The following is an 18,641-nucleotide window of genomic DNA, read 5'->3' as shown; positions in this document are numbered from 1 at the left end:
GAAAACGTCCCATAACCAAAACTATGCTGAATTATCCATTACTTTAGGCAAACTTGATTTTTTATGTGATATTAGAAAAAGTTAGAATATGATTTGGAAAAAAAACTAAATAAAAATAAGTTTTCAGAGCTTCAAAAATATTTAATAAAAACTGTGTTGTTCAATTACACAACAAAGCTATAAAAAACATACGAGGTTCTGGAACGTAGAATGGCCGATGTTAGAAGGTGTCCTATTTATGAAACATTTCAAAAGAAAACGTTGAATCTAAGCAATTATTCAAAAGAAAAGTTCTTTTTTTTAAGTAGCAGCGATTTTTTCAACAGTACATGAAAATGTACGATTACCAAAGCGTGTCCTTTTAAAAATGTGCGATTAAGAGACAGCATATTAAGACGCGAGAAATTTGCTACTTCATAGTACGCTATTCATTCAATTGTTTTATTTTGGACTAATGAATTGTGATATTCTGTAAGTAAAAAAGACGCGAATAATATGCTTCTATGTAGATAGTTATGTAGTCATTTATTTTGAACAAAATTTATCCCCGATTCTTTTGTATGGCATTTTTGATAAGGTTTGCAAATAAACCAAAGATAGCACCGTACTGCGGCTCGGGTTCCGGACCAGCAACTGGGAGCGCCACAGCAATGGCTGCTATAAAAGCAACTACGAAGAAAACTACTTTATACATCTGGAGCATGATTGTTTAACCTTAATTCCTTTTCGAAAATAATTGTGAAATATTCTCATCCGATACACCTGCCTTTATACTAAATCTACCAAACATTTGTTTGTTTTATCGCATCTGCGGGACAGTTTTTTTTTCGAGGATAGATTTCTCCAACCTTGAGAGTTTATTAAACTCGTGTCAAAACAGCTGCGACACTTGAGAAAAGTGCTCAGATTTTAAAATATAAGATTTTATGAAACTGTGTGTTTTTTAATTCATTCATCTGAATCGTATATTAATGCAACGAGACTTATCGCGTTAAATAATTACTACAAGTAATGGAAAACTCAAGTTTCGCCATCATTACTTATTTTTTTCTTGAAATGTACATTACATAATAGACTGAGTCGATTTGGGGTAATTTTTGAATTTCTGAAACCCTGGGGTCTCAAAAGCTTACAAAGTATGGGGGAATGAGGATACTCGAGTGCTTTGCTATATCTCGAAACAGAAATGTCTTACAAGTATCAAATGCTCTAGAAAATGTACCAAATAGATCAAACAATGCTGTTATCTCAACAAATTTTGAAAGTTTTATTTTTCGAGGTTTTGAACTTTATTTGGAAAATTTAACAATATGTGATTGGAAGATCAAAGCAACTGTTAACCCTCAACACTTAAGTAGATGTTTCCAAAATGTATGCTATCGGTATAAATGATCCTTGGAGCCCAAAATAATATAATTTTCTTTTGAAAGGATCCTGATCATTGGTTAACATGAAATTACTAATGTCTGTTCAATAACTAACGGGTATTTAACTCGTTAAAAAGGACTAAAAATACTGTATTAATCTAAAAACTAGAAAATTGCGTCTTAAAGTATGCAATGATTTAAGGGTAGAAAACAAACTTTGAGAATTCTCTTTGTCTGATACTCACAAACTGAGAAATGAGAACTAATATGGCAAAAAATAGTCATCGGAACTTTTATCTTTACATTTTAATAGATTTTCGTTCAGAGTCAGGGCACCCTGAGTTAAGGATCAAGTACCCTTTAGTAAAGGATCAAGTCTCCTGTTACTAAAAAAATATCACAACTTTAATAGTCTCACGAAAATGCTTCTAGTTCATTTACGACTTGGTATATCGTTCCAACTTTTGGAACATATAAACTTGAAATTACACGCTATCTGAAAATGCAAAAGATGGCGAGTTGCTAAAATTTCCCAAAAAGATAAGATGAAAATAAGAATAGAGGATCAAGTATCCCCATTCTCCTCTAAATTTAAACTTTAAGATTTGTATGCGAGAATTGAATATTTTGTGCTCATAAATCGATATCATTTTAGTTTCTTCTGTTGAACCAAGCCTGCTTATGGTTTAGATGCTAATTGAAAAATTGATTAAAGGAAATTTTTCGCTGAACAACTTGGTCGAAGATCGTAACTTCGTATCTTATTAGTTTTTAAGCGGAAAATTTACTTAAGAAATTTATAAATTGGCACAGAACCCATTATCAGGCTCGGTTCCACACAAAAATGACCTCAAATGATCTAACACTATTACACAGCAAAAAAAATCTTAACCCTAAGCAACACTGAAATAAGAAACCTTTAATATTACATGACTTATCAACTTATTAATGATCCCGCGCCGATCCACCGGTGCATAGGGCCGTGGTAAAAGACCTCCACTGTTGAAGATTCGGAGCCAGCGTCTTCACCTGGTCCCAGTCAAGATTCTCGTCGACAGTTCGGATTTTAGCGGCTAGGCTTCGCCGCCACGAGTTTCTGGGTCTGCCTCTTCTTCGATGACCTTCTGGATTCCAATCTAGCGCCTCTCTGCAAATCTCGTTTTCATCTTTCCGCAGCGTGTGCCCAATCAATATCCAATTACGTTCCCGAATCTCGATTTCTAGTGCCCTTTGATGACACCGGCGATGTAGTTCCTCATTTGAGATCCAGTTGCCAGGCCACCAAGCGTGGATTATATTCCGCAGGCAGCGGTTTACAAATAGGTACTTGCAGTTTTCGCGTCGTCACCGCATATGTGCACCAAGTTTCGCACCCGTACAGCAATACGGATTTGACGTTTGAGTTGAAGATTCGGATTTTTGTTCGTAGAGAGATCTGGCGTGACCGCCAGATGTTTCGGAGACTCGCAAACGCAAATCGGGCCTTTCTGATCCGGGTTTCGATGTCTTTCCTGGTACCACCATCAGGCGTTATCTGGCTACCAAGATACTGGAAGCACTCCACTTTCTCAACTTGTTGCCCAGCTACCATGAAACTGGAGGGATTTCCTGTGTTGATCTCCATTGACTTGGTCTTTCCGACATTGACTTTGAGACCTGCTGCCTTGGAACTTTCGGTGAGGTCGTCGAGTTAGCTCTGCATATCTGGTTGCGTTTGGGCGAGCAAAACAATATCGTCAGCCAAGTCAAGGTCGTTCAGATGCTCCATTGTTGAAGGATTCCACGGCAATCCTCGGTTCGGTGCACAGTCGATAGATCCAGTCAGAATCTCATCCATTAAAGTAGCGGTTACAAAATACATCCTTGTCTCACTCCAGCAGTTACCGGGATTGGTTCGGACAAGACACCGTTGTGCAAGACCTTGCACGAAAATGCCTCGTATTTTGCTTCGATGAGATGGACTAGTTTCTCTGGGAACCCTCGTCGCCTTAGAGCCGCCCAGATGTTTTCATGGTTAAGTCGGTCGAATGCTTTTTCGAAATCAACGAACACCAGCAGAAGAGAGTCCTGGAATTCGTTGATTTGTTCCAGTATGATTCGTAGCGTTGTGATGTGGTCCACACATGATCGTCCGGATCGGAATCCAGCTTGTTGCCGTCGGAGTGTAGCGTCGATTTTCTCCTGGATCCAGTTCAGGTTCACTTTGCAGAGTACTTTGAGGGTTGTACAGATCAACGTTATGCCTCGCCAGTTACCGCACTCTGTCAGGTCTCCTTTCTTCGGGACCTTTACGAGGATACCCTGCATCCAGTCGGCCGGGAATGTTGCAGTATCCCAGATGTCAGCGAAAAGACGTGTTGACAGGACAGGGTCGGCTTTCAGCATTTCAGTAGTGATGCAATCGATCCCAGGTGCTTTGTTGGATTTCATGTTTTTGATTGCCGCTTCTATTTCAGCCAGCGAGGGCGCTTCCAAGTTTACGCCATTTATGCGACTTACTGTTGGCGCTTCAAGCTGCGGATTCTGTTGGCCATCGCTATTCGTGACTCAGAAGAGTTGTTCGAAGTGCTCAGTCCATCGTTTGAGCTGATCTGTTCGATCGGTCAATAACTGACCTGCTCGGTCTTTCAGCGGCATTCTTGCATTAGTCCTTGCACCACTGAGGCGGCGAGAAATGTCATAAAGTAATCGGATGTCTCCATTGGCGGCGGCTCTTTCCTCCTCTTCGGCTAGGGAGTTTGTCCAGGCTCTCTTGTCTCGTCTACAAGCTCGTTTAACTGCCTTTTCCAGCTCCGCATATCGTAAACGGGCGGCTGCTTTGGCTGACCCGGTACATGCCTGCTCAATTCCGACTTTCGCCTTTCTCCGATCATCGACCATCCTCCAATTTTCATCCGACATCCATTCACTTCTTCTTCCACGAACTTTACCGAGAGTACCATGGCTCGTCGTGATAAAGGCATTCTTGATTCCACACCACTGTTCTTCGACTGTTCCACCTGTCGGCAGCTCCGAGGCTCGGGATTCTAGCTGTTCAACGTGTGCCCTTTTCACCTCTGGATTCTCCAACCGGCGGACGTCGTATCGACACCCGACTTTCTCCTCGCGCCGTTGGACACGCGCAACACGGGCTTTCTCTTTCAAATCGGCAACGTCAGTTGGCGCATAACACTGGACCATTGTAAGGTTTCTAACCCGTGTTCTGAATCTGGCTACGATTATTCTTTCGTTTATCGGTTCCCATCTAATGAGGGCCGCGTAGGCCTGCGGGCTTAACAGGAAACCAACTCCTCGTTCCCGAGTAGCATGTTCTCCTCGTATGCCAGAGTAAAGCAGGACTTGCCCGGACTGTGTCTTGTGTTCTCCAGTGTAAGGCCAACGGACTTCGCTCAGTCCCAGAATTTCAAGCTTGAGGCGGCTAGCTTCTTTAGGAAGTTGAGCCAGCTTGCCTTGTTGAGCAAGAGTTAGAACATTCCAAGTTCCAATTCGTGTCCGTGTTTTCATGCTAAAAGTCGTCGCCAAAGTTCCAAATCGGTCATTTCTTTCGGATTCCGTAACAAGTTTATGAATCGGGAGCAGAAGGTTGTTAACCTAAAGTCCCTATCCCGCGATGGGGCTGACATCTTGGACTTAGCTGGCGGGAGCCGCCTTTCATAAATTCAGCCGCTTGCTGCAAGACAGACGCTGTTTGAGCCGCCCCTGACCTGGAGAACAGACGCTCGGTTGTTACTGCACGCCGCCCCTGACCTGGGGAACAGACGCGTGCGGCCACCTTCTCAGTCTGCATGCGACCAAAGCATCCACCGGGGTTGGGTACCCGATCTCCGCTTAGGTTACTCGCACCCCAGCCGGCACCGCGGGGAGGTAGAGATAGGAGTTGTGAATAAGAGGTGATATGACCACTATGGGGTCTCGAGTTGCACATTATCCACCGTTCATCAGCCAGATATCGCGCTAAAGAAAAATGAACACGAAAATTATTAGTTAACCTTTTTTAAAAAATTATCGTAAATAGATAACACTTCATATAAACTAATAAGTTCCAAAGAACTTAGTTCCCGAAAACTCAGGGAAATTTAACTTAGATTATGGTGTATCCAGAGCAATAAGTTCATACCAAGAAACACTTTAAAGAGTTGATTTTTTCAAGGTTTTATTCAGAAAAGTTGTATTGGAAAGAAGTTCCAGTTTTCAATGTAGCAACTACTCCCAGCTAAATTCTCAACTCTCATGGTGTCCGGGAAACAATATTTGCGAAATTCTTATGCTAAAACTATGATTAATGCAATATAAATTAAGAGTTAGCATTTATTTCTCATTTTCTTTTGTTAAGAACAAAGAAGTATAACAATTTTCTGTTGTGGCATATTTGCAACAAATATTATTTTTGCAAAATATCCGAAATTTGTGAAAATAATGTTTTTTATTATTTTTCCCTTAATGTACTCATCATTGTGCACTATTGAGAATTTTTTCGAGAAAAAAAAATAAAAATCATTTTCTTGAATTGTTGAATTGTTAGACTTTGGCTGGATTTGCTCAAGATCAATTTTTTAGTTGAAAATTTTGAAAATCAATACCCGGCTTTCGCCATATCTTTGGGTACAAATACCCGGTTTTGACCGCCCCGACTACGTTCGGAAAATAATCTAAAAAGCTTAAGCTAAAGGCTACTCCAATATATACACTATGTAGAAGTTCAAGTTATTTTCACACCCCGCATTTGAAAAAAATACCATGCCGCTCACGCCCCACACAAGATGTGTGAACGTCATCTTCATTTGAAACGGGCAATGAATTTGTTCTTAACGCTGGAAAGGGAACGAAAAGGTTTGCCTCAAGTCTTGGATGATCATGTGAGTGCTATTAACATGATTAGGGATTTATAGCAGCCAATTTGCTGAGGGCCTTCCGGACCCAACATAGATGATAGGGACTGGGAAAAATCGTGAAATGGGCCAAACGCAAACATGGTGTAGTTATTTGCTAAAATGGTCTCGCGCAGTCAGGCAAATGTAGTTCATTTATTATAGGACACCTCACAACTTTTAGTAGTTAAAATTTAATGGTTCGAAAATTATGTATACATCATGCTAATGTCACGTTTTTTTTAATCCAAATTTTCAATAAATTGGAAAAATCGGGCAAAAGCTTGTATGCAATAATCTTGCACACAACTTACATGGCACATCATCGAAAAATCGAATTATTTTAGATCGAAAATTTGGAAAAATCGCAAACACAAAAGGTGATACAATTCTCATTTGCTACAGGTTGACTTTCGCTCTTCCAATTGTTTGAATTTTCGAAAAATTTATTAAATTTTTCAATTAAATACTTTGAATTTAATTTTTTCCCCTCTCTGGATTTTCGGAAAAATCCAAAGAATGGGTGACAAAAAAGGAAATTGAAATTTGTTCCGGAATAAGTTTAATTTAAATTTTATGATTTTGTGATATTTCGTGAATATTGAGAATTGATCAATTTGCTTCTTCATAGTACATTATAGATTCCGAATAAAGTTTATCATCGTACAGCTTAACACAGCTTTTTGAAGAGATTTCCAATTAAGGTTTCGAGATTTTAATCACCGTTATGATTTTTGATTATAACATTAAAATGGCATTTCGGCGAGATAAACTCTAAGGAAAAATAAAACGGAAGAATTGAAATGAAAAGTTTGATAAATAAGTAAGTTATAAAAGGGCGCTTCCAAAGACTAGATAATGCAAAAATTTTGAATTGTGAAATTCATTTAGAATTAGTTGCATATGAACGTTGAAGAGGAGATTTTAAAACATTCTAGGATGAAAAAAAAATGTTTTTGTCAAATTTTTCCATTGCGTGCTCTTACGATCGGCGTGAGGAGATAGTTGGATGTTAAAATAACGTTCCGGTCTTGAAATCGTGATATATTTTGAAATTTTTCTGATTCAATTGTTTTGTTTTAAAGTATTGAATTGTGATATTCTGTATGTAAGAAGACGCGAATAATATGCTATGTAGACAGCTATTTATTCCGAACAAAATTTATCCCCGACCCTTTTGTATGGCACTTTTGATAATGTTTGCAAATAAACCAAAGATAGCACCGTACTGCGGCTCGGGTTCCGGAGCAGCAACTGGGAGCGCAACAGCAATGGCTGCTATAAAAGCAACTACGAAGAAAACTACTTGATACATCTGGAGCATGATGGTTTAGCCTTGTTTCCTTTTAAAAAATGAATGTGGAATATTATCATCCAATACATCTGCTTTTATACTAAATCTAGCGATCATTTGTTTGCTTTATCGCTTCTGCGAGACAGTTTTTTCGGGTATAGATTTCTGCAACCTTGAGGGTTTATTAAACTCGTGTCAAAACAGCTGCGATACTTGAAAAAATTGCTAAGAAAATTATATTTTATGGAATTGTGTGTGTTTCAATTTTTTTAATCGAAATCTTATCGAGACTTATCGCTTTGGATAACTACTACAAGTGATAGAAAAATCGAGTTTTGCAACTATTACTTCAGTAGGTAGTTCTTGAGATATAAATAAGATGCAAGAATTGGCGTACCCACATTTTTCTGAGCTAAGGCTTTAGTGTAACTAAACCAGGGTCAGGCCTTCCAAAGTCTAATACCCTATGAAATTGTATCGTTCCATCAAAGATCGGATTCGAAATGTAAATTCCACAGTTGATTGTACCGATTCTTCAATTGTATCTTCGCATGCACGTACATATGTGGCAATATATACGTATAAGTTATCGATTCCTTAGAGCTGCTCACTGAGCTACAGGCTGCAAAATTGCTTTGGCTTGATTGAAAACTTTTCCAATTCAAACCTTGCAGCGAGGAGCCAGGAACTATTTTGGCTTTTTTTTCTTGCCGATTTTTCAACTTCTAAAATATCGAACGTACGAATATTGGATAAAGCTAGCAGCTACTTTCGGCTCAAAACGGTTTGTCGATTTTTCACCAGCTCTTTGAGCTGGGTTAAAATGAAATCGACTTGCAAAAACTTACGATGAACATAAATTCTGTATATTGTGAGATTTAAACTCCTGAAAAATGGTTAATGTTTGAACGAATAGTGAAAAAAGCTTACCTGCTATATGTTATTTGGGGAACTGATAAAGGGAGGGGGGAGGGTCTAACACTTTCAAAAAATCGATTTTTTTATTTTTTTTATTTTCTTATTGTAAAACATTTCAAGAATGTTGTGTCAAATTTTCAAGTCAATTGAAGCAAAACTGTAGAAATTATAGGCCTTTATCTCCTCCTATCTAATACTGCAAGAAAGCAAGAGCAGAAACTTCAAACGCGTTTTTCTCGAAAGCACATTTTTAAAGTCCGTGGACATCGTCATTTGAAAACTACTTCACCGATTCTTTTCAAATTTGGAACATATTTTCTACATATAAAATACCAAACCCCAACGATTTTCTTTTTATTTTTTACTTTGGGGAGATTTTACAGATAAAAAATGGTGGATTTTTTCGTGAAAAATCGTAGTTTTTACTTCAAACAGCCACAAAAATTTAAAAAAAAAATTTAAGTTAAATAAAAACGTTGGGGTCCAGAAAAACATCTATTAAAAATATTTTGCCCTGATTTTTTGACTTCAGATGATTCTGTGCTGAGATACAGTGTCCACCGCAAATCCTGTTTTCTAAAAGGCATCCTCGAAAGTGCTCCGTCACCGGCTCATTTTTCAATATTTTTCTACGAAAAAATTACTAAATGTTCTTTTAACAATGCTTTGTATAATGCAAGAAATTTGAATACATTTGTTTGAACGATAGCTCTAGAAAAAATCGTGAAAATGGTGTTTTTTTTACCCGTTATACCCTACCCCGCCCCCTCCTTAAGCAGTACAATGCTAAAAAATCAATAATAAATTTAAAAGAATCTTTTGCTTTTTAACCAGTTACTGAAAAATATGGTCAATAATTACCGAGCACTCAGAATAAGACTTCAAATTTATTGTCTGCTTACATGTCCAATCTTCTGAAAGTAAACCACTTGAGCAAAAAAAAAGGGGAGCAAGATATAAACCGACATCGCCATTAGTGCTTCCACCCCTTTCGGTATCGTTTCTGAAAAGTCAAAGTTTTCCAATAATATAAAGCGAACACGTCCAACTCTTTCCTTCTGTCCATTATCACCGAGGACCGGGGTCTTCTGGCCAAGCTCAGCTCAACCTCAATCAGCAACCAAAACGCGTTCGCCTAACTAATGCCCTCCCCAACTTCTTGCTCCTTTGCTCCTTGAATGGCGGGAATCAAACACATATACTATAATTTTTTTTATCTTCTTTCATCCTCCCCAAACTAAAACATTTCCTCGAAGCACACCGCCTGTCTCCACCAGTCAGTCGGCGATAAGTTTGAAAAATACTGGAAAAAACACCAAGCATCAGGCAGTAGAGCTTCACTTTTTAGGGCAGACTTTCGACTCCCCCACAAAATTTTGAAGCATCCATACAGCATATCCTCGTGTGTCTAGATATGGGAACTGTCAGCTGCGCCTAGCATGAAAGAAATAGAAATGTGAGGCGTAATGTGACGTTGAATTGAAAGAAAAACATGACTTATTTATAACTGACAATAATGAACGAAATCAAGCAATTGAGAAAAAAACCCTTTTTAATATGAATTAAATCAATACATGGCATTTTGCTCCCCACTACCCCATAGTTCTAATCGTTTGAAGGTTTTTTTAACCCACACCCTATATCTATCTGTCTTTGACTTTCTTCTGTTGATGCAATAGATACAAGGAATATAGTTCTGGTGTAGCGTCGAACTTCATGTATGAAACAGTCTCTACATGCTAGATTAAACTTCAAATGGCCCATTTTATTACTTTGTCATTTTTGTCAGCCGGCGAAAATTTCGTAGCCCTCTGCTTTGTGGAGTTCCCGGGTTTTTTTTCTGGTGGGTAGGTAATAGTTTTTCTTCACTATCTTTTTATGGGTTAAACGTTTATCTAATCTTTCTTTCGTTTTTGTCAGTTTTCTTTCTAACGAAAGATTTATTTGAGTTTTTGAATTCTCAATACTCTACATTTCTTCAACTTGTCTTTTTAAGCGTAGACAAAAGTTGTAGGAAATATTTATTTGCAAACCCCCCCTTGCCCATTGGGAATTCGTTCAGGTAAAATTGAAACTTACATAATCAAACTGTATCAAAAAGTCATTTGCAACTTTTAAAACTAGTTTACTCAAATATGAGTGAACTTTTTTCTGTGTACGTACATCACTGAACCTCGAAAATACCTAAACTTGAGAACTTTCCCCACCAACCCGAATGAAATTCCCTCCCTATAGGTTTGGCTTATTGTGGCTTAGCCCAAAATAAAGCTCTTAAAGGAGAACTAATCCCCCAAAATCCTACCTACCTACCTAAGGGTCCAGCGCCGATTGACCGGCGCATAGGGCTGAGATAAAAGATCTCCACTGCTGGCGATCCGGAGCCAGCGTCTTCACTTGCTGCCAGCCAAGGTTCTCGTCAACTGTGCGGATTTCAGCGGCTAGACTTCGCCGCCACGAGCTTTTGGGCCTGCCTCTTCTTCGATGCCCATCTGGATTCCAGTCAAGCACCTCTCTGCAAATCTCGTTTTCATCTCTTCGCAGCGTGTGCCCAATCCATCTCCACTTACGTTCCCGAATCTCGATTTCTAGCGCCTTTTGATGACACCGGCGATGAAGTTCAACGTTTGAGATCCAGTTGCCAGGCCACTCGCAAACGCAAATCGCGCTTTTCTGATCCGGGTTTCGATGTCCTTCTTGGTACCACCATCAGGCGTAATCTGGCTACCAAGATACTGGAAGCACTCCACTGTCTCAACCTGTTGTCCAGCTACCACGAAATTGGAACGATTTTCTGTATTGATTTCCATCGACTTGGTCTTTCCGACATTGATTTTGAGACCTGCTGCCTTGGAGCTTTTGGTGAGGTCGTCGAGTTTGCTCTGCATGTCTTGTTGTGTTTGGGCGAGCAAAACAATATCGTCTGCCAGGTCAAGGTCGTTCAGTTGCTCCATGGTTGAAGGATTCCACGGCAATCCTCGGTTTGGTCTACAGTCAATCGATCCAGTCAAGATCTCATCCATAACGATGAGAAAAAGCAGCGGTGACAAAATACATCCTTGTCTCACTCCAGCAGTTACCGGGATTGGTTCGGACAAGACACCGTCGTGCAAGACCTTGCACGAAAATGCCTCGTACTGTGCTTCGATGAGATGGACTAGTTTCTCTGGGACCCCTCGTCGTCTAAGATCAGCCCAGATGTTTTCGTGGTTCAGTCGGTCAAATGCTTTTTCGAAATCAACGAACACCAGCAGAAGAGAGTCCTGGAATTCGTTGATTTGTTCCAGTATTATTCGTAGCGTTGTGATGTGGTCCACACATGATCGTCCGGATCGGAATCCAGCTTGTTGCCGTCGGAGTGTAGCGTCGATTTTCTCCTGGATCCTGTTCAGGATCACTTTGCAGAGTACTTTAAGGGTTGTACAGATCAAAGTTATGCCACGCCAGTTACCGCACTCTGTTAGGTCTCCTTTCTTTGGGACCTTTACGAGGATACCCTGCATCCAGTCGGCCGGGAATGTTGCAGTATCCCAAATGTCAGCGAAAAGACGGTGCAACATTTGTGCTGACAAGGCAGGGTCGGCTTTGAGCATTTCAGCAGGAATGCAATCGATTCCAGGTGCTTTGTTGGATTTCATGTTTTTGATTGCCGCTTCTATTTCAGCCAGCGAGGGCGCTTCCGAGTTGACGCCATTTATGCGACTTACTGTGGGCGCCTCGAGCTGCGGGTTCTGTTGGCCATTGCTATTTGTAACTCGGAATAGTTGTTCAAAATGCTCAGTCCAACACTTGAGCTGATCTGTTCGATCTATCAGCAGCTGACCTGCTCGGTCTTTCAGCGGCATTCTTGCATTAGTCCTTGCACCACTAAGGCGGCGAGAAATATCATATAATAATCGGATATCTCCAATGGCGGCGGCTCTTTCTCCCTCTTCGGCTAGGGAGTTTGTCCAGGCTCTCTTGTCTCGTCTACAAGCTCGTTTAACTGCCTTTTCCAGCTCCGCATATCGTAAGCGGGAGGCTGCTTTGGCTGACCCGGTACATGCCTGCTCAATTCCGACTTTCGCCTTTCTCCGATCATCGATCATCCTCCAGGTTTCATCCGACATCCATTCACTTCTTCTTCCACGAACTTTACCGAGAGTACCATGGCTCGTCGTGATAAAGGCATTCTTGATTCCACACCACTGTTCTTCGACTGTTCCGTCTGTCGGCAACTCCAAGGCTCGGGATTCTAGCTGTTCAACGTATGCCCTTTTCACCTCTGGATTCTCCAACCGGCGGACGTCGTATCGACACCCGACTTTCTCCTCGCGCCGTTGGACACGCGCAACTCTCAGTCGTATCTCGCCAAGGACGAGGTGATGGTCAGATGCAATGTCTGCGCTTCGTTTGTTGCGGACATCAAGAAGGCTCCTTCTCCATTTTCGACTGATGCAGATGTGGTCAATTTGATTTTCTGTTCGGCCATCTCGGGATACCCAAGTGACCTTATGTGCTGGTCGATGGGGGAAGAGCGATCCACCGATCACCATGTTGTTGTTGCCACAAAATTCTACAAACAGCTCTCCGTTTTCGCTCATCTGTCCTAGGCCATGGCGCCCCATGATGCGCTCAAAGTCCTGATTATCGGAGCCAATCTTTGCGTTGAAGTCGCCTAAGTGGATTTGAATGTCACCCTTCGGAATTCTCTCAACCACGCTGTTCAATTGACTGTAAAACTGCTCTTTCTCCTGCAAATCGGCAACGTCAGTTGGCGCATAACACTGGACCATTGTAAGGTTTCTAACCCGTGTTCTGAATCTGGCTACGATTATTCTTTCGTTTATCGGTTCCCATCTTATGAGGGCCGCATGGGCCTGCGGGCTTAACAGGAAACCAACTCCTCGTTCCCGAGTAGCATGTTCTCCTCGTATGCCAGAGTACAGCAGTACTTGCCCGGACTGTGTCTTGTGTTCTCCAGTGTTAGGCCAACGGACTTCGCTCAGTCCCAATATCTCTAGCTTGAGGCGGCTAGCTTCTCTAGCAAGTTGAGCCAGCTTTCCTGGCTGGGCAAGGGTCAAAACATTCCAAGTTCCAATTCTAGTCCGTGTTTTCATGCTAAAAGTCGTTGCCAAAGTTCCAATTCGGTTATTTCTTCTCTCAGTTTCTGTAACAATACAAGATATCAGGAGCAGTAGGTTGTTAGCCTAAAGTCCCTATCCCGCGATGGGGCTGCCATCTTGGACTTAGCTGGCGGGAGCCGCATTTCATAAATTCAGCCGCTCGCTGCGAGACAGACGCTGCTTGAGCCGCCCCTGACCTGGAGAACAGACGCTCGGTTGTTGTTGCACGCCGCCCCTGACCTGGGGAACAGACGCGTGCGGCCACCTTCTCAGTCTGCATGCGACCAAAGCATCCACCGGGGTTGGGTACCCGATCTCCGCTTAGGTTACTCGCACCCCAGCCGGCACCGCGGGGAGGTAGAGATAGGAGTTGTGAATAAGAGGTGATATGACCACTATGGGGTCTCGAGTTGCACATTATCCACCGTTTACCAGCCCCCAAAATCCCCCGCAATAAAATGGAAATCAAAATAAAAAAAATTACTGAAGGTACAGGAATCACACCCATACCTGCAATGGCACTGCGATTACCATCACAGGATGCTAACCGCTCGACCACCGAAGATTTGTTGAGAGAGGCAGCTACATCATCGTGTATGCGAGACGTTCTGCGAACGAAGCGGGAATAAAAGTAATTCCCCAAAAAAAAACAGCTCTTCGCTTACTTACACCGTAAACCTAAATCTGTCACGAATCGTCACGAAACAATGAGTCATTGTTGAATTGTGAATTCTAACGATAATGATCATGCTTTGAAATCCCTCTACGGAAATATGGCTATTTTCCTTGATTTTGTTTGTTTTTAGATTTAAAAAATTGTATTTTAGAGTTGCCTACTATCGGTTTTAATGGCAGCATTGGCAAAAAAAAATCCATTTGACTTGTGGAATACTTAGGGACTAAAATGAATTTGTTAGGGAACTTCAGTGACGAATATCAAAGGACCTTATTTTAACAGCTAAGCTACAACTGTTTTGTGATTTAAGTCCTCCTTGATTTTTTTTTTGTCATTTCTAAACCTACTTGAAAAATAAAAATTTTTTTTTTGTTCATTTCTTCATTTTTTGCACTGTTGATCATTGTTGAAATGAGTTATTCAACGCAGGTTTCAGTGGTGGAATAGAGTTAATCTTTATTCGTTACGTTCGTCAAGTCCTTAAATAACTACTTATAACATAAGCGATATCTATTTACATTATTCACTGAAGTGATATCCTCACTTATTAATTTTCTCATTTTCGTGTGATATACTGAGCTAACCACTCAGAATATCTGGCAACACTGGTGAGTTACCACGAACCTAAATTGAGTTGTTTGGCTTCACAGTGTGATGATGTAAATATTTGTACCGTGTTTATCATCAGCTGTCATCATCAATCATCACCGCTATTGTTTCAATCAGAGGTGCCAGGTCGTTTTGTCGAAAATCAGGACACCGCGAAGAAAAAATCAGGATTTTTCAGGACACCACCGAATTGGTGAAAACAAAATGCAGTTCTGCTCCGATTGCATAAATAAAGGCGAAATATAGGTGCTGAAAACGCTTCGAATTATGCAACTGAAGTGAGAACAACCTTGGGTGGCCTGCAGTTAATATCGAAAAACCTCATTTTAATGTCATTTGAATCAAAGAATCTCATTGGTTCAACTGGTTAAACTATTTTCTTTAAGATTTGTTTGATGTTCTCATCATTTAACAATAAATTTAGTTATGATTTGGATATTTTTTAAAAATCAGGACAAATCAGGACATTTAAGGGCCATTTTTCAAAAATCAGGACAATTCAAGCGTTTTTGAAAAATCAGGACGGTCTCTCGAAAATCAGGACAAATCCTGATAAATCAGGACACCTGACACCCCTGGTTTCAATTGCGAATTGACTCAAAGCATGCGGAACCAAAACAAACTGTTTTGGTTTCGCCAACGGAGCGGCACCGAAAACCGTAAGTATCAATCAAGTAACCTATCAACAATCATTTTTGTGGTTATCGACATATTATCGTTTTTTAATATTTTGATCAAATTTGTGTTTTTTTTTTTACTTTTTTGACATTCTTCACGCTAACTTTTGGCTACCCCTTAAAGGCGTAAAATTGACCCGTTATTGAGAACCCTCACGATCTGTCAAATAACGGGTCAATTTATCGGATTAATATTACCCCTTATTTCGAAAAGCTCGATTCCCTTCAAGAGGGGTAGTTTTAGATGTTAACAAATCCAAAGCGTTACTTTTTGTCCGGAAAACATAATGATGAAAAAGATTGTAAGTATTTTCGTTTAAATTATAATTGTTTTCATTCAGAAATTATATTTTTTCGTAACATATTTCAGCACTGCATGGTTCCGAATGAGTGCGACGTTAAAAAGACGATTGTTTAAACCCGAATCACGGTGAATTGGTGGTGAATACACATACATAATGAATTTTTAATTTCAATTTACTGTGATCTGAATAAATAAAATGAAACATTATATTTTGTGAAATTTATTTCCCATAAGCAGCTACAGAAATTGTATATGCAAGCTTTTGGAATAAGGGGTAATTTTCATTCGCCACAAGCGTTTTGAAATAAGGGGTAATTTTGATCCGCTACAAGCTTTATCAGGCTGAGTACCCCTTAAAGGGTAAAGGGACTTTATCCGGAAAAAGGAGTTCTCCCAGTCTAATTGAATAACGGGTCAAAAGTATTCGTTAAGGGGTAGCCAAAGGTTAGCGTGATGTCACTTTTTGTAATTTTTGGTATTTTTTAATTATTTTTTTACTATGAATGGCAAACTTTTTTCTCTTCGTACAATCGCGAAATCAAACTGAGGCAAAGAGTTAATTTGCACTGATGAGTTTCCAAAAACGATGTTATTCAGTTTTCACAACCTACATAACAAGTTAAAAACTAGAAGGAACAAAAAGGAGAATCACTCTATCCATCAACAAAACCTTAATAATTTAAACATTTTCTTATAAATATTCTTCGAAATTTGATAGGAGTATCTTCAATCTAAAGGATCGTTTTTGAAAACACAATCATGTATCAGGAACATGAGTTAGGAAAACAAGTTAGTTTAAAGGAAATTCATACATTTTTTTAACTTTACTATTGAACTTTTTTTCACTGCCTCAAAGTAAGAAATAGGAGTTTCCTTAAGAAAAATCTAGGAGCATAGGAGGTGTAGGAAAACCCGATCGCACCATTAACCAAAATGAATCCTGATCTATAACCTTTTCCCTACTAACAAAACCCTTTCCATGGATATTTTAATATAGATTCGCAGACGTATAGATGGTTTCTATAGTTGGTGATATTGACTTACCTTTGTTTCTAAATTTTTCAAAATTAATCATTGGAAAACCAATAGACAAAAGGTTGTTTATTGATCCTGTGAAGTATCCAACTTTTTTTTTCCAGGAATTTACCACTAGGTGGCATTCTTCCCTACCAAGTAGTATCCAACTAATAATCCCTCCATCATTCCTCATTGACTACTAGGACGTGGCCAGCGCCGTTATTGATCATTTTCAAAGGGAGAGCATGAGTTTTGTGCATTGAGAATGAACCGCTAGTCCCAAGCACCATTCTTTTGGCCCTTGCACAAAGCTGATGTCCTCGATCAATCACGGAGTAGCAACCATTGGCGAGGTAGAACTTGTTCTGCTTAGCCACGCCAGCGATCATGGAGTAAGAAGTGCGTAAGTTGAATAAAGTCTTATCAAATATGTTATCTTAAGTTTTGAATGAATTATCAAATCTAAGCACTTCAAGTTCAATGATTTAAGGTGGATATGAGTAGTCAACTAAGCTAAGCTAAGCTAAGCTAACACCTTGTTCACCTTATATATTTCGAAGTCCATGGTCTTGTTTTTCACAAAAACCGGGGTTTTTCGTCCACAGCTGCAAATATCTTGCCAGATCAAACACTTTCTTGCAAACTTATTGTCAAAATTGAATTTGAACTTGGCGGGAACATCATCCCGACCAGTGGCTTTGTAATTTTTTTGGCCAGGAAGCCGCCCAAAATCCCTATTAACGTACGTTTCGTCATCCATGAGGATGCATCCGTCGTACGTCGTTAGAACCTTGTATAACTTCCGGGCCCGTCCATTGGTTTCTACATTCTTCTTCAATATCCGGTTAAGTTGATAACTGACCTGATAAGATCGTATTCCTTTGCGCAGACGAATTCTTCTAAAGGTACATCGGACGGGATTGAATTTCTTGGCGATGTCATAGTCCGACTGCCCTGGGTTTGCCTTGATCGTTCTCTCTCACTCTTAGGTCCACTATAACGCTTGATATGAACCTGCCGATCGATAGTGTGCAGCTCACGGAAACATTTGAGAACGCTGCACACGGTCGATTTGACCATTTTTACAGGTTTTGCGATTTTTGAACCCGACCACGTCGGGTTGTCAACGTGGGTGTCCAAAATTAAATTTCGTCTCGCGGCTTCCATCACGTGTAACTTTTTTGGAACAAAACGAATCGTAATGAAATTTTCAGCACTGATTGAGGAAACAATTTTGAACAAATTATTGTCAAAACTCAAAACATTTCAGATCTTACAACTAGGAGTGCTATGGGGTAATAAACGGTGCTTCCATATTTTGGGTGATCGATACTTTAGTTCATCTACGAGTTCAAGTATCGTTCTAATTTTTGGAGCATAGAAACTTGAAGTTACAAGCTGTCAGAAAATGTAGAAGAAGGCGAGTTGCTTAATTTTTCCAAAAATAAATGATGAAAACAAGAAAAGGGGATCAAAAATCCCCACCCTCCCCAACGCATACCTACTTATTTAAATAGGTCATCCTTCCACGTTTCAATTCAAATTAGTTCAAGTTGAAATGTTGAAAAAAAAGTCGCCTGAATGTTCATTCTATTTGCAGTGTCTGGTTTTAAAATTTTATCGCTTATTAATCCGCTTATTTTTTGTTTGTTTATTTATTTTCACTCTGAATTAACAGATAAACAAATTCTACCATATGGTTGAATATAGCATATGTTAGTACTTTTTCATGACTTATTTCTTTTAGAGAAGTTCGCTTATCCATTAGTCCAATAAAAATCTTATGAGAGGCTAAATTTCCTAACAAAA

This window comes from Uranotaenia lowii, chromosome 3 (genome assembly GCF_029784155.1).
Source record: "Uranotaenia lowii strain MFRU-FL chromosome 3, ASM2978415v1, whole genome shotgun sequence".
In the NCBI taxonomy this organism is placed as follows: domain Eukaryota; kingdom Metazoa; phylum Arthropoda; class Insecta; order Diptera; family Culicidae; genus Uranotaenia; species Uranotaenia lowii.
The sequence above is the reverse complement of the archived record's forward strand: the minus strand, read 5'-3'. Positions refer to the sequence as shown.